Source organism: Nuphar pumila, chromosome 15, assembly GCF_984573655.1.
Source record: "Nuphar pumila chromosome 15, dmNupPumi1.hap1.1, whole genome shotgun sequence".
Classification (NCBI taxonomy): domain Eukaryota; kingdom Viridiplantae; phylum Streptophyta; class Magnoliopsida; order Nymphaeales; family Nymphaeaceae; genus Nuphar; species Nuphar pumila.
The window spans coordinates 12,003,572-12,019,015 of record NC_143263.1 but is presented as its reverse complement, the minus strand read 5'-3'; the positions used below and the strand labels follow the sequence as shown (position 1 = coordinate 12,019,015).

The 15,444-nt window shown below is 34.3% G+C and overlaps 1 long non-coding RNA gene across 1 annotated transcript; it reads left to right on the top strand.

Moving 5' to 3' along the window:
* The first annotated feature begins 11,988 nt into the window (after positions 1–11,988).
* LOC149814508 (uncharacterized) lies at positions 11,989–12,407 on the top strand. Its single transcript, XR_016427958.1, has 2 exons — positions 11,989–12,038; positions 12,145–12,407. It is a non-coding gene; the product is annotated as an uncharacterized LOC149814508 (long non-coding RNA).
* Positions 12,408–15,444: the final 3,037 nt, after the last annotated feature.

Here is a 15,444-nt window from a genome sequence, read left to right as displayed (position 1 = left end):
ATATAGTATATCAGCTACTAAGCAAACAAATTGTATATATATACAAGGCAGCCTTGGTGAATGAAGTAAGCCAACAAGTGATTTCATCATGGATGTAGGCCTAGCAACTGAACCAGGTTAATATCTGTTTTATTTCTTCTTTCTCTCTCTATTGTTTTCATTTTTATGGTATCAGAGCAGAGCTACCAAAGTTCTCATACTTTGCAACTCGTAATGTTATTCGGGTTGAAAACCCTAATTATATTGCATAACGAAAATTTGACGGGTTACTCGGGTGGATCACAAGAACCTTGTCAGAAGAGGTCCTTGGATTTGCCATAGGACTTAACACTCCAACCCAAGTTTGGGCAGCACTTAAAGAAGCCTTTGCTCTAGATTCTCAAGAGCATGAGTGCATTTTATTACAAAAATTGTAAATTCATCGAAAGAGGAACCTATCTGTTAGTGAATACATTGGTACCTTCAAAGGCACATGCAATGAGCTCGCTACCATTAGAAAGTCGGTGAATAATCGAACAAATGTGTTTACCTTGCTTAACGGCCTTGGGAAGGAATATGAGGCAGTCGTAACTACAATGCTCAAACCGCCCATTTCCACTTTCAAACAATTGATTCCCCTTCTGCAGAACCATCAAACCATGAAAGGTTTGCAAAGCCCTAAGAATAATAGTGCAACCAATCAAAACATTGCATTTGTCACACAATATCAGGGAAAGACCAACTATCAGAGAGGTGGATATCAAAATCATTTAACGTCTAAAGGACGTGGGTTCACCCAATTGGGACAACAATCATTCAGGCATAATCAGTCATACGGATCTAGTGTAAATCTCAATCTCAATCAACAGGGCACCAACTTCAAGCAGAACACTAAACAATCGAAAGACAAAGAGATTGTTGGTCAAATTTATTTTAAACATAATCATACTGCTCTCAAATGTTATCACAAGTTCAATAAGATGTATCAGGCAGAAAATATCCCACATTCATTAGCAGCTATGACTGTTTCTGATAATCAGGATCATGTCTAGTTTCCTGACATCAGAGCTAGTTCACATATGACAGTTGACTCAGGTAAGCTCAGAAAACTTGTTGAATATTATGGTCCTGAAAAAACAATGGTGGAGAATGGAAAAAAATTGAAAATTACGCATATTGGTTCTACTACTTTGGATCTTGGAGAAAAAAATAAAAACAGGATAATGTTTTAGTTGTTCCAAAGATCAAGCAAAATCTTATTTCCGTTAGTCAATTGACATTGGACCAGCCCCTAACTTTTGAGTTCTTTAATGATCATTTTGTGATAAAGAACAAGGAGACCAAAATGGAGATAACATCGGAGGGTAGGCACAAAGATCTTTATGTTCTCGAGCCTTGGACAAAGAAAGCTTTATTTTCCGCAAGGCAAAGCATAGTTAATAATGAGGTTTGGCAAAGCACATCAAGATTTTTAAATCGGATAGTGGAGGTGAGTTCATAAGTAACTCATTTCAAAGTACTTGAGATAGCATAGCATTTATCAAAGTCTTTATTGTCCCCGAGCTCCTGAGCAAAACAGTCGGGTGGAGAGAAAACACCGTAGTATAACTAAACTTGGTCTAGCTATGTTTTTTCATGCTCGCATTCCCAACAAGTATTGGGTATAAGCTTTCTGAACAACTATTTGGTTGATTAATAGGTTGCCAAGTACAGTTTTAAACATGATTTCACCATTTGAAAAGCTCTTTGGAAAGAAATTTGAATATTCTTATTTAAGAATTTTTGGGTTAAGATGTTTTCCATGTTTGCGGGATTATGTGAAAAATAAGTTTGAACCACTAGCATTGCTATGCATTTTTATAGGATACATTGAGTGTCATAAGGGTTGTAGGTGTTTGCATGTTGATCTGATCATGTTTATATTAGTAGACACATAATCTTTGATGAGAATGTTCTTTCTTTTCAAGAAAACATCCGAGGGGACATGGATAATAATGAAGCTACTTTTTCGAACTGAGTGTTGTCAAACAATGAGAAATAAGACAATCAGCCGAATCAAATTAGTACTATAGAACCTACTTATGAAAGTGATCATCGAAATCGAACTTCTGAACAATTGGAAATTGGTGAACAACATGGGCACATTCAAGATGAACAAATTCAAGTTGAAGATGAACTTACTTAAAAAGATCAGTTGAACCAACAGGAAGTCATTGCTAGTAGCATCTCAAATATACAAACCCAAAGTATTTTTTGGCTCAATGTGATGTCCTACTAGAACCCAAGAGTGTTAAACAAGCATTGAATCACCTTGGGTGGCATAATGCTATAAAGAAAGAAATGAATGCACTATACCACACCAACACATGGAAATTAGTGCCTAGGCAACCCAATGTCAACATTGTTGGGTGTAAATGGGTTTTTAAGACTAAGTTGAAAGCCGATGGGACTTTAGAAAGACTCAAAGTTTGGTTAGTTGCTAAGGGGTTCAATCAACTTTTCAGAGTAGATTTTGTTGAAACTTTCTCCCTTGTTATAAAACCTACTACCATACTTATTGTGTTATCCATCGCTCTTGCAAATAAGTGGGATATCAAGCAACTGGATATTAAAAATGCCTATCTTCATGGGTTCTTAGGCAAACCAATATTCACGGAGCAACCTCCAGGGTTTCAAGATCCAACTAAACCACAATATGTGTGCAAGCTTACGCGTGCATTATACGGGCTCAAGCAGTCTGCTCGAGCCAAGTTTGTCAGGTTTACCACATTCTTACTCACCATGGGGTTCTATTGTAGTGCGGCAGACTCCTCTTTATTCATTTGCCGAAGAAACATGGTATGTGTATTTTTTCTTTTATACATAGATGACATCATCATTATAGGAAGCAATACCATCTTTCTGCATCAAGAATTTTCAATGAAGGATCTTGGATCTATTCATCATTTCCTTGGTGTTCAAGTTCAACGCTTCAATGAAGGTTTATTCTTAAACCAGAGCAGATATGTTTATGATATATTAGATCAAGAAAAAATGACAGATTATTAGCCCATTGCCACTCCTATGATAGGCAAACTTCAGACTGCCCAGAATGACGATCCATTTAAAGTCATCAAATTCTATCAAGGTATTGTTGGGAGCTTGCAGTATTTAATTTTTACTAGACTAGACCTGTCGTTCAACATCATATATGTCTGCCAATACATGCACACCCCAACAAAGTTTCATTTCCAGCTTATTAAAAGGATTTTGAGGTATAGCAAGGGCACAATAGAGTATAGAATCCAATCATTACACAAAAATCCTATTGTTTTGTATGGGTTCTTTGACGCAGATTGGGCATGCTGCCCTATTACTCGGCGATCCACCACAGGGTACTGCATCTATCTCGAAAGCAATTGCAGCTTATGGAACACAAAAAAGCAACCAACAATAACTTGATCAAGCACAGAGGCAGAATATCAGTCTTTGGCTTCAACTACTACAAAAACACATGGATCACTTACATTCTACGGGATCTTGGAGTTTTTTCTACACAAGCTCCCACCATATATTGTGATAACATGCCAGCCCTACACATGACCATCAATCCCATTTTTCACAATTTTCACACATATTGAGACCGACTATCACTTTGTATGAGAAAAGGTGGCTCATGTCAGCTTATCACTCAATTTTCGTTCCTTCCAATCTATAAGTATCAAACATCTTTACCAAACCTCTCATAAAGAGCAATTTTCAAATACTAAGGCTCAAACTTGGACTTTGTTTAGCACCCCAGCCAAGTTTTAAGGAGGGTATTAAGGTAGAGATCTAAACTCAGACAGAGATTCAGACTCTAGAGCCTTTCAACGATAATGATGTGAAGCTTTTCAAAGATAACAAAGGAAAAAACAAATTCACAATAAAGAAATATTATCAACCAGCCAAGGATAAATCTGAGAATGTAACTTCCTCTATTGCTAAATCTTATCCGGTAAAAGAGTAAAGTTGTAAGAGAGAAAATCTTATAAAAGAGAAAAGTTGTGAGAGAGAAAAGAAAAATATCAATACAAAAAAATCATGTAGTATATCAGCTACTAAGGAAGCAAATTGTATATATATATATATATATATAAGGCAACCTTGGTGAATGAAGTAAGCCAACAAGTGATTCCATGGTGGATGTAGGCCTCGCAGCTGAACCACGTTAATATTTATTTTATTTCTTCTTTCTCTCTCTATTGTTTTCGTTTTTATTTTGGAGGCACGTTTGCGACCCCATTTGAAAGTTAGACTTTCTCAAGATCCTGCGGTTGAAAATCACCCTCACCAAAATTTTTAAGATTAGCAAAACATGAGAAAGTGCAAGTTGTGTTAAAGAAAGGAGCCCATCCTTTGACAGGATATAAAGTATCCTATGTTGATCTTAGTTATCCAGCTGATGCATCCGGACAGTTAACATCAGTCCGGACGGCTAGGATTGAATGTTGGGTGCATTCCATTCCATGTCAAATGATGGTACGAGTATTCTCACTTGATAATGCACTTCTTTGAAACCAGATGAACATTGTGATCAACAATCATAGGTTGAACTTTCTAAAGTGTGATGGCTCATCCCACTAAAGCAAATGTGCTTTGTGATTTTTGAAAATCTCCTGCAGTTGCTTGACCAAGTAAAGCAAAGGCCGTACATGTCAACGTGACAATAGAAAATGACTAACAGACATGTAAAACCAATGCAAAATTATGGCTTAGCCATATCTGTACGGTCCAAAAGAAAGTTAATGACTCATTAGAGATGTTGAGGTGGCCTCTAGAATTACTACATTCAACTCAAAACTAAGTTTTATCAACCTAAATTATTCAAAATGAAGCAGTCATTTCCCTTTCAGTCAAACTAGCGACAGTGTACCCATAGGTCCGGCACACATTTTCTATATCCATTTTTTTGCTATTATTACAACAATATACTCCCTTACAACAATAATGTCGCTAAACAATCAGATCATATATATATATATATATATATATATATATATATATATATATATATATATATATATATATAATCGCTAGAACATGAGAACAGAAAACATGAGAAGTGTGAACCATGATTTCATGGATTTTTTGTTTTTTGTCTTGAATGTAACCGTATGGATGTGATCTACATATTTGGTTTATAAGAACCCCATTTTGATGCATAAACAAGATTTTTTTAATGCTTTAAAATCAATGACTCATAATCTTCATAAATATTCAAGCATTCAAAAATCACATTGTTTTATTGAAAATACACGATCCAATGGTCCATTCCATGCCAAGCGCATCCACATGGTTAGATTTGCAAAAAAAAATATTGAAAATGCCCATGTTTCTAGTTCTCATGTTCTAGTGACACACACACACACACACACACACACATATATATATATATATATATATATATATATATATATATATATATATATATATATATAGAGAGAGAGAGAGAGAGAGAGAGAGAGAGTAATGTTGAATTATTGGGCCGAGCCGGGGTTGGAACCATTTGGATTCTGATTTGTTGAAAGGATGCGGGCTATCATATGATCCCTTTGCCTTAAAATATTAGGAATACGATATCTTCAATACTATGTCATCCTCTTGGACATCTATTATGAGGCTTAGTTTTGTACTTTGAAAACAAATTAAGAATTCCCATTCATTGCATCATGGAAAAGATGAGGCCTAGTTTTGTACTTTGAAAACAAATTAAGCATTCCCATTCATTGCATCATGGAAAAGCAAAAGAAGAGAAGCTACCAGGTGACGGTGGCTTCTAGTTCATGGGGTATTGTCCTCTCTGAAATGTGGGGAAAAGCCACCACCTTCTAGGGTTATGAAAGCAACTTGAAGTTATTTTATTGTTTTAGTTGCATTAGCAGTTATTGCTGTCCTAGCCTTTAGGAGTTGTGTTTCTTAAGATAATATGAGAAGGGTGCGGACTTGGATCGAAAAAGGTCCCGTGCAATCCCATTGCGCGTCTCAAATGTGCTGCTGCACTTAAATACTTGTCATCTACTGTTGGGCCCACAACGGACAAGCTGAATGAGAATAGTATGGGTGGTCAAGTGCATCAACATATAAACAAGAAAAATGTTCGTACTCTTATGCTTTTTAAAATACCTAACAATTTGACAAAATTTTCTACATGTCCAAAATTGTTAATGCCCAATTTTTTTTAAGACATTTTTTTTCTTCATACATGCAAACTTATTGAGGTTTGCACAATATATAAGTACAATGTAAGAAGTTCGCAACTTTTTAATAAAAAAAGATTCTACAAACATTCACAAATATGGTACGACATTCGCAAATACATTAGGACCTTCGTGAGTATAACATGTGAATCTCACTTAAGTAAATACCCATCAAGAGCTCCGTAAATGTACGTAACATTTTCAATCACCTGTTGCAAATGTCTCCGATGTTCACAATGTGATGAGACCTTCACAAATATAATACGACATTCACAAATACAATACTACCTTCACGAATATAACCTATAAACATCCTCTAAGAAAATACTCATCAAAGAGGTCTCTAAATGTCTATTGACATTCACAAATACCTGTTGTGAATATCCCTAACGTTCGCACTCTGATGAGATCATCACAAATACAATATAACCTTTGTAAATACAATGCAACCTTCGTGAATATAACATGCAAACCTCCTTTAATTAAATACTTCTCGCGGAGGTCTACAAATGTCTGCTGACATTCGCAAATACCTGTTATGAATGTTCTCAACTTTTACATGTTTGTTGATTCATATATAAAGTCATTGTAGTATTTTTTTCTCATTAAAACCCTAACCCTTTTCCTCTCTCTCTCTCTCCTCTTTGATGTGATTCTTGTAAAATCATCTTGCAGCATTTCGACGAGGTTGTGACATCCTTTTGGTCAATTTTTTTGTATTTCACTTAGGTCTTAAAGTAATATATATATATATACAACCTTATAGTATTTGTAGTTTGTTATTACCATAGAAGATTTATGTATGTTTGCCTATGTTTTATTTAATATGTGACACTGATTTTTTTTAGGGCTTACTATTTTTAAGATTATATATATTTGTTGGTGTTGTAGATGATTTATGTCTATTTTCTTGTCCTTTATTTAATATTTGGTGGTTTTGTCTTGGGGTAATGGGGTTAGAGTTGACTGCACATAAGTATTCAATTAGTGTGATGGGGTTGGGGTTGGGGTTGGGGTTGACTGTACACAAACATTTAATAGAGATTAGGGTTTTTGTAGGTAGTTAGTTTTTAGAGTGAGATATGTAGTTTTATTAATTGAATGTATGAAGGATATATCGATGATCTTTTTATTATATATTATTTTTATTAGATGAATGATATATTCTATAGTTGGTATAAATAATTAATAATAACCTTTAAAATAGTCAAAGTACACTACCATAACATTGATCACACTAATTGGATATCTATAGTGGTCTCTAAAAATAATAAATTTAAAAAATTTGTGGTTTTGATGTCTCATAAATTCGGATATCCGAAAGAGTCATTGAGCCTCCAATATAGTTATTCTCTAAATATAGACAATCAACAAATATGGATAAATATTTTGGATGATAAAGATGTAAAATTGATGTTATTTAATAATGATGTTTACTTGAAGGCTCACAAAATTAAACAAGGAATTGTTGTTTTCATATCTAAATAAGAAGCAGTTGATGAAGAGAATGATGAAAATCTTATGGAGAATGTTCATCTATCCAAGATATTGTCTATTGAGCTCGATTCTCTGGTGAACATCAAATTGTCCCAAACTGTGGGTGATATTGATGTTCTTAACAAGCACGTGGAGGGCATGCAGTTGCCCTAACCAATTAAGGATATATATGCTCGATGTGCAGACAATGAAGAACATTCACAAATAATTGATGTTGTATATAATAAGATTATTGCAGAGGATGTGAAACTATGTAAGCAAACCAGTGTTATTGATCTTCATTGTAGTAATTTTGATAACATCTAGCCTTTCAGGGCAGATGACATAACTAGGTACAAGTTATTGAACTTTATAATTTATGCTTGAGATGCATGTATGATGATGAAAGTATTATTTTTATGGTTAATCATAAAATTTAAAAGTGCAAGAATATTATATGCATGAAAGCAAATGAAGTAATAAATATGATAATTTTTTATTTAGTTTGTACATTCGAACAATCAATTAGTCATATCAGCGAACACGTTATTAATGAAAAATCAATTTATGATGATTATACCATGTTGAATGAGGATGACTCATAAAGGATAGAGAATAATTAAGACATTGATGACATGAGACAATTAATGACGAATGCAAATGATGCATAAATGACAATTAAAAAGTCAAACCCTTGATATATTGTATAAGCTATATGAGCATTTATTGGACAATAGAATCATTTTCTGTTTTTATACTAATGAAACATGGTTGAATAAGTTCTCGTTTAATGGATTTTCATATAACGAAGAACAATTAAAAATCATTGAAGTTGATGCATCTCAGTTAATTGACAAGTTGCGTAACAAAAAAACTTAATGATCAAGAGTCTTTTTAATGGCCAACAAAAAGCTCAAATGATGAAGACATTACTATCAGGTAAAGGTTTAATGATCTAAAATATTGTCATGAGTTTTTGAAAGATTATATGATCATGAATAATTATAAATCAAAATTAGTGAGAAACAACAATAATAGAGTAACTATCATATACATGAGAAAAAATAAGCAGACTATGGGTGATTGTTCTTAGAAGATTCATTGCATGAAGGTATGTGAGTAAAGAAGTATGAAAGAAAGCATATATGTGATAGATCATTGTTAAACCTTTGAGTGAAAAAAGTGTCTTTTGCGTAGATTGCAAGTGTCATTCACAAATGTCTGCATGATAAGCCAAAGATTACTTCAAGAGAAATCATCAACGACATCAATAACAAAGAAGTTGCATAGAGTAGTTACGGACGTGAACCCACAAAAATCACTAAAAAAAACAGTTTTTATTGGCGCACCTCAACGTAGTGATATCTTAAAGTTGCTTTTGTTGGCGCAGAAATGATATGCGCCATCAAAAATGTTTTCTTCGTCCAAGCCAATGAAAACATTTTTTTTGCTGGCGCAGCATAACGCGCGCCAACAAAAAAGTGGGTTTCTTGCACAATATTAGGCTGCGCCAGCAAAAAGGTTTTGAGGGGAAAACATTTTTCTTCCTCCTAATTTTTCATTTCTTCTTTTTTTCCCCTCAACCCCAACTCTATCCTGAACAGTAGGGAGGGTTTCCCATCTCTCTCTCATTGGGCATCTTCTCCTCCTAAGCAGCAACGAGGGTTTTCGCCTCTGGCATCGGGCGGCTCCTCCTCCTGAGCAACATCCTTAACAGGTTCTCTCTCTCTCGTTCTATTATTCTGGCCCGAAAAGCCCTTAGGATGGCCCTTTTTCGACCAACTCTCAGTGTCTCTCTCACTTTTAGTGTCTTCCGTGAAATGTAAATGCCAGAATCCGGCGAGGAACCAGTGACGCCCTCGGTGAGGTTCGAGCCGCACCCGTCTCTAGTGAAGGTACTAACTGCATTATCTCATGACTTTTTTGTTAGTTTAGGATCTTAAAATAGGAAAATTTTGGCTTTATTTAAGGGAAATGCATTTTTTTCACCCCAGATGATGTTAATTTTTTTGTTTTTTGTGATTATTAATTTGTTTTCAGGATGATTCCTGTGGATATCATTTGTTTATTTGTTTTCAAAATGAAGGTAATGCAATTTATTGTGTGTTTTGATTTTTTCCTTTTCTTTTTAGGGATCTCCAAGTGAATTAGAAACAAAATTTTATCATCAGAATCAGTTTTAAATTGCTAGCATGGAACGAGGATTATGGTTGATACTCCGAGAATTGAAGTTTAATTTATTAGACCGTTTGCATTAGATGTGCAACTCTTGTGGTTGATGTTGGTTTTACTTGCAGATTGCATGCTTGTTACATGGCTGTTGGTGAAATTTGTTAAAAGTAATCCGTAGAAGTGGATGGTATTTCTATAATTTTCAGTTTTTCATTTATTTAGTGTCTTCCTGACTGATTCATTATATGGGATGAACATGTATAAAGTGTTATAAAGAGGTGATGAGAATAAAGACTCAAATTCTTGGTTCAGGTTTTGTCCTCATTGGTGCTTTTATTTTCTTTCCTTCATAAATCCATCACATATTAACTGTAACCCTCAATCTAACCTTGACTTTGTCGATACATAGACAATTGGGTTTTCTCAAATCCATGAAAGATGTACACGAGCCCTCTTGTGCTTTTTCAATCTCAGCAGTTCAAATCTTAGTCATCACTTCAAAAATATTCACAATGCAACAGTTGACCCTAATGCATTTATACATCAGGCCATGAATGACTGGTAAAACTTTGTTGATACATAGACAATTGGGTTTTCTCAAATCCATGGAAGATGTACACATGAGCCCTCTTCTGCTCTTTCAATCTCAGCAGCTCAAATCTTAATCATGACTTCAAATATTCACAGTGCAACAGTTGGCCCTAATGCATTTATACATCAGGCCATGAACGAGACTGATATTTCTTGGCAAGATGTTGGAACTTGGAAATGGATAGATTGATTTTTTCTTCTCTTTGTGTTTGGTTGTAGAGATGGACAAAATATCTTGGAAACAAAGATAAAACAAAAATATGATAAAAGGGAAGAGAGATAAACTAGCTGATATTGGTGTTATTCTTGTCCTACCACCCTCCAAGAAAAAAGTCAATTGAATCTGTGAATTGAAAGAGAAGGCTTTTAATTCTTTGTTCAACTATAAATATTCAACTAATTCTTTGATATAAATTCTATTAAAGTAAGAAAAGAGGGAACAAATGGAAAATATCTCTTCAGAATATTTCTTAATTTTCTGTGAATCTTGTTTCTTGTAGCACCTGGAAGGACAGGACAAAAGGGAAAACAAAAGGAAAAGAGATTGAAAGTTTTTTTTTTTTCCTAATTTGATGTCATTTAAAGTTTTGTGTTATTGATTACAGAAGAAATCTATTTGCATAAACTTGAAACTGTGATTCTCAGACAACAAGAGGAGATTATCTCTTATGAAGTCGTTCCTTTTTTGCAAATGATGTTGTGCCCCTATTTATGATTTGTAGTTTCCTTTGAATTCTAACTCCTTAACTTTTACACAAGCAGGTTGCTACTTTATGATTTGTATTGAAGGTACAAACTGCATTATTTCATGACTCTTTTTTGTTAGTTTATGGTCTTAAAATGTGTTACTAAGTCTGTTGCAATTATTCCTATTCATTTAGGCTGCTTTAAATCCAGATGTTGAGGAGATGCTAGAAGGCATCGTCTTAACTTCACCAGCATTGTGTGTCAGGCCAGCTCATCCTATAGTTGGGGTAATGTGTTTATAGATTTTTTTTTTTTGGAATAAGAAATGTGTTTATAGATTGTTGAAAGTTGAAATACTTCAAAAACATAATCCCTACACCACTGATCTGGCAGAATTATGATTTATAATTTCAATTTCTATTGGCTGAACCTTATTTATGAATTTTATCGAGGAAAGGATATCAGGAGAACAACCACTTTCTAAAATTTCCATTCATAGGACTACTCTTGCTCTACATGATTTATTGAAGCGTCTCCTCTTGTCCTTTGTTTGAAGGTAGTTCCTACTTCCTCCATTTGATGAAATTCTTTTTGCTAGTAGGAACCGTTCTGGATGTTTATAAGTTGTTGTCTAACAGTGAAAATTTTGCTGTGTTCTATGCAATGATTCTCTACTAATTATGTTGAGAAAAGGGTCTGCTTCTTCTTCCATAGTGAGCATAAATATCACCCAGTACTAAAAGAAACTGTTGAACAAACAATGGTCCCAGATGAAAATCGGGTTCAAATTGTCTCCTGTAGAAATGTTCTGATTCAGCATCCACTAGGCCGACTTGGGCCAACTATATCTGATTCCTTTCATTGACAGGCTACTGATTCAGGTGTACGAGTTTTGACGATGTTTTCTTAAGTTAGGTAAAGCCAACAGAATCCTGAATCCATAAATTAGTGCTTTTGTTGATCAAGCTCATTGCCCATTCAACATTAAAACTGGGGCTTGCTGATTTGGTTCCCGATGCAGCAGAGTTCATTTTTATTCGGTTAAATGTTGCACCTTGTTGATCAAGAACATGTACAGTGGTCCAGGCCTCGCTTCGGAACAAGATGAGGGTCTTGAGGTCTGTAAAGTCATGCCTTTATCTGCCTGATGTTGTATCCTGATAATATCTCATATCCAATCATCTTTATGTTATAACATGTGGACTCATTAATGCTGCACTTTTTGCTTGTTATACTTTTAAAATTGTATGAAAAAGTTTGGTTATTATCTATAAATTTCATGTCTACAACCCTTTTCTTGTTCTTAGTGTTCCCCTTCTCTATTCTTGTTTTTTGACTTTATGTGCATCAGAAATTCTTCTCAAAGCTCATCACATGGGAATCTAAGGTATTGTGCCTTGGTTGAGGCTGAACATCAAAAGTATTTGGCACATCTCTATCCTGATAGAGAATCTTATCAGTTCTTTAGTGGTGCATGTTGGTGCACAAATTTCATAATTAATTTACTTTTCTCATGTCTTGGTTTCTGCAGTGATTTGGAAATCTTCATATATTTCGGTTGGATAAAATGCTGGGTGGTTTTCTTTAGGATGTCTATCATTCTCATTAATTCATGATATCTTTATTTGAGGTTTGTCTTTATCGACCATGTTATGTATCTGCTATATATTGATAGAAAATAAACAATTAAAAAAAATATTTTTACTAGCACAGTTTTAAACTGTGCCAGTAAAAGATCTTTTTAGTTTTGCAAAAGATACTTTGTTGGCACAGAACTGCGCCAGTATTAAATTTTTGCTGGCGCTATTTGTGTGCCAGTAAAGAATTTTTACTGGCGCAGAACTACGCTAGTAAAAGATCTTTTTAATTTTGCGAAAGATCTTTGCTAGCGCAGAACTACGCCAGTATTTAATTTTTGCTAGCGCAAATTTACGCTAGCAAAAACCACTTTTTCATGGTAGTGTAAAGTTGCACCAGAAAATACATTAACGGTGATGTTTTTCCTGGCACATTCTTGCGCCAACAAAAACAATTTTTCTTGTGGTGAGATAAACTATATGGTTCATATAAAAGCTCCTTCAACAAGCTTCCTGCCTATTTGCATCATTTGATGATAAGAAACCCATAACGATAGTGTTCATTAAGATTGATAGGAAAGATCAATTTAAGTACAAGTTTTTATCCTTTTGTCCATACATCGATGACTTTTCATAAATGTGCCCTTCAGTTTTTATTATAGATGACACATTCCTAAAAAGAAAATGCATGAGTATATTGTTGTTGGCTCATAGTATTGATTCTTGTGGTGAGATATTTTTGGTAGCATTTACAGTTGTAAATAAGAAGACATGGGCATAGTTTTTGGAATCTCTGAAGCACAAATTCAAACACTTTGACGAGTTTAGAGAGCAAACATAATTGACTATTATCTCATATAGGCATCCAGAGCTAAAGTATGTCATCCTCTACACATTTTCTAGATGTCATGTTTGATATTTCATAAAGCACTTAACAACAAACTTTTCTAAGAAATTTAGTTCACCACTTAGTGTACTTCAATGGAGTGCAACTCAAGCAACTACAAAACTGCATTGTAACTATTTTCTTGAAAAAATACGAGAACAAGATACATCCACATATGATTATATTTCCACTGATGTCAAACTAAAGTTTCAAACTATATATCACTTTTCACGAAAAAGATATGGATGTTTGACATCTAATATAGTAGAGTGCTTCAATAAGAAGCCCCTAGTGTCTATTACGGAGAGGCTTCATCTTATGTTGATGACACTGTTTGAGAAAGAAAGAATATCAGACATAAAATGCCAGGAGATGTTGTGCCTGAGATAAAAGAAAAGATAGAGGCACAGAAGAGTAAGGTACAACAACTACATGTGGTTGTCGTACATTGTCACCAATGCATGTACAAGGCCCACAACCGATCTCACAGTTATAGTGTTGATCTTGAGATAATGCAATGCTCTTGTGAAGAGTGACATATGAGTGAGATTCTATGTAAACATGCATTTTTTGAGTGTAAGCTACCAGATGATTACTGTGACGAGTAATTCAAAGTTGAATCATATCTATGTGCATATCATACATGTTCATTCCTCCTGATGTCGGATAATGTCCCACATAATGCCTCATTGACTATTATTTTAGTCTATCTACTGAAGGTGATGTGTAAAACAGGGTGACCTAAGGTGAAGAGACGAATAACAACAACAAAGGATGGTGTTCCATATAAGTGCAAATATGTTGTGAGGTTAGCCATAACAAGTAGAAGCATGCATAAAAGTATGGTTGAATACCTCTCATGCGAAATGAGTGTATTTGTGTGTGCTTTTCTATGTGTGTATCTTAGGCATTTCATGATATGTCACCTAAAGATAAACATGAGAAAAGAAAGAGAACCAAACTTCCAACTCGAAGCAAGGATCCAATTGTGATAAGATGTATAATAAAACAAGTTATGTATGTATATAATTAGTGGTATTACATATGTATGTTTATCTTCAATTGTAATTGGCCATAAAAATAGGTTTATGACAACCAGCCACATAGACGTGAAACTATTGAGCTACCTGAGCATGATTTCTTCTTAGACACTTTGTTGTCCAGTGATATAAGTGTTAGGTTTTTATGTTTGTTTATTTGTTACATTTGTATGTATACTCATTTGAATCTAACATGAACATATCACACATGATGATCATGTAGCATATGTATAGATTCATATAAAAACTTATTTAGAATCATAATCAGGACATGACAATATAAAATAAATAAATAAAACCATTTACCTTATCTCGTATTTCTTGACGAGTCTCCAAAGCGATGGTCCTTCTATTTTTCTATTGACTAAGAGAAACTAATTGTTTAATATTGTTCACAGCAAATAGTTGAATGTCCCAATACGAAAGAAGTGGTTCATTCTTTCTTGGAGAACCAAAATGTTTTGTATCCTTTTGATGAATGTGAGAAGATATTTGTTGAACAACATTGTATACTTACATTTACACCACATATGATGTGTGCTTATGTCTTGAACTCAATTTATGTTGCAGATCTTAGTTATTCTCAACTGGAGCAATCATCATTGGGTTTTGTGGGAGATTACCATGAAAGAAAATGAGTCTAATTCTATGGGGACCACATATAATGTAGATAAGGTGTAATACTTGCTAATTTTTTTAAATTTTAAACTTGAAATTTTAATAAAAAAATTAAGTTAATTTCACTATAAATTTATAATCAGATCTGAATTGGACCCACAGTAAGATCCAAAAAGGAGTGTGGATCTTAATGAAAGTCT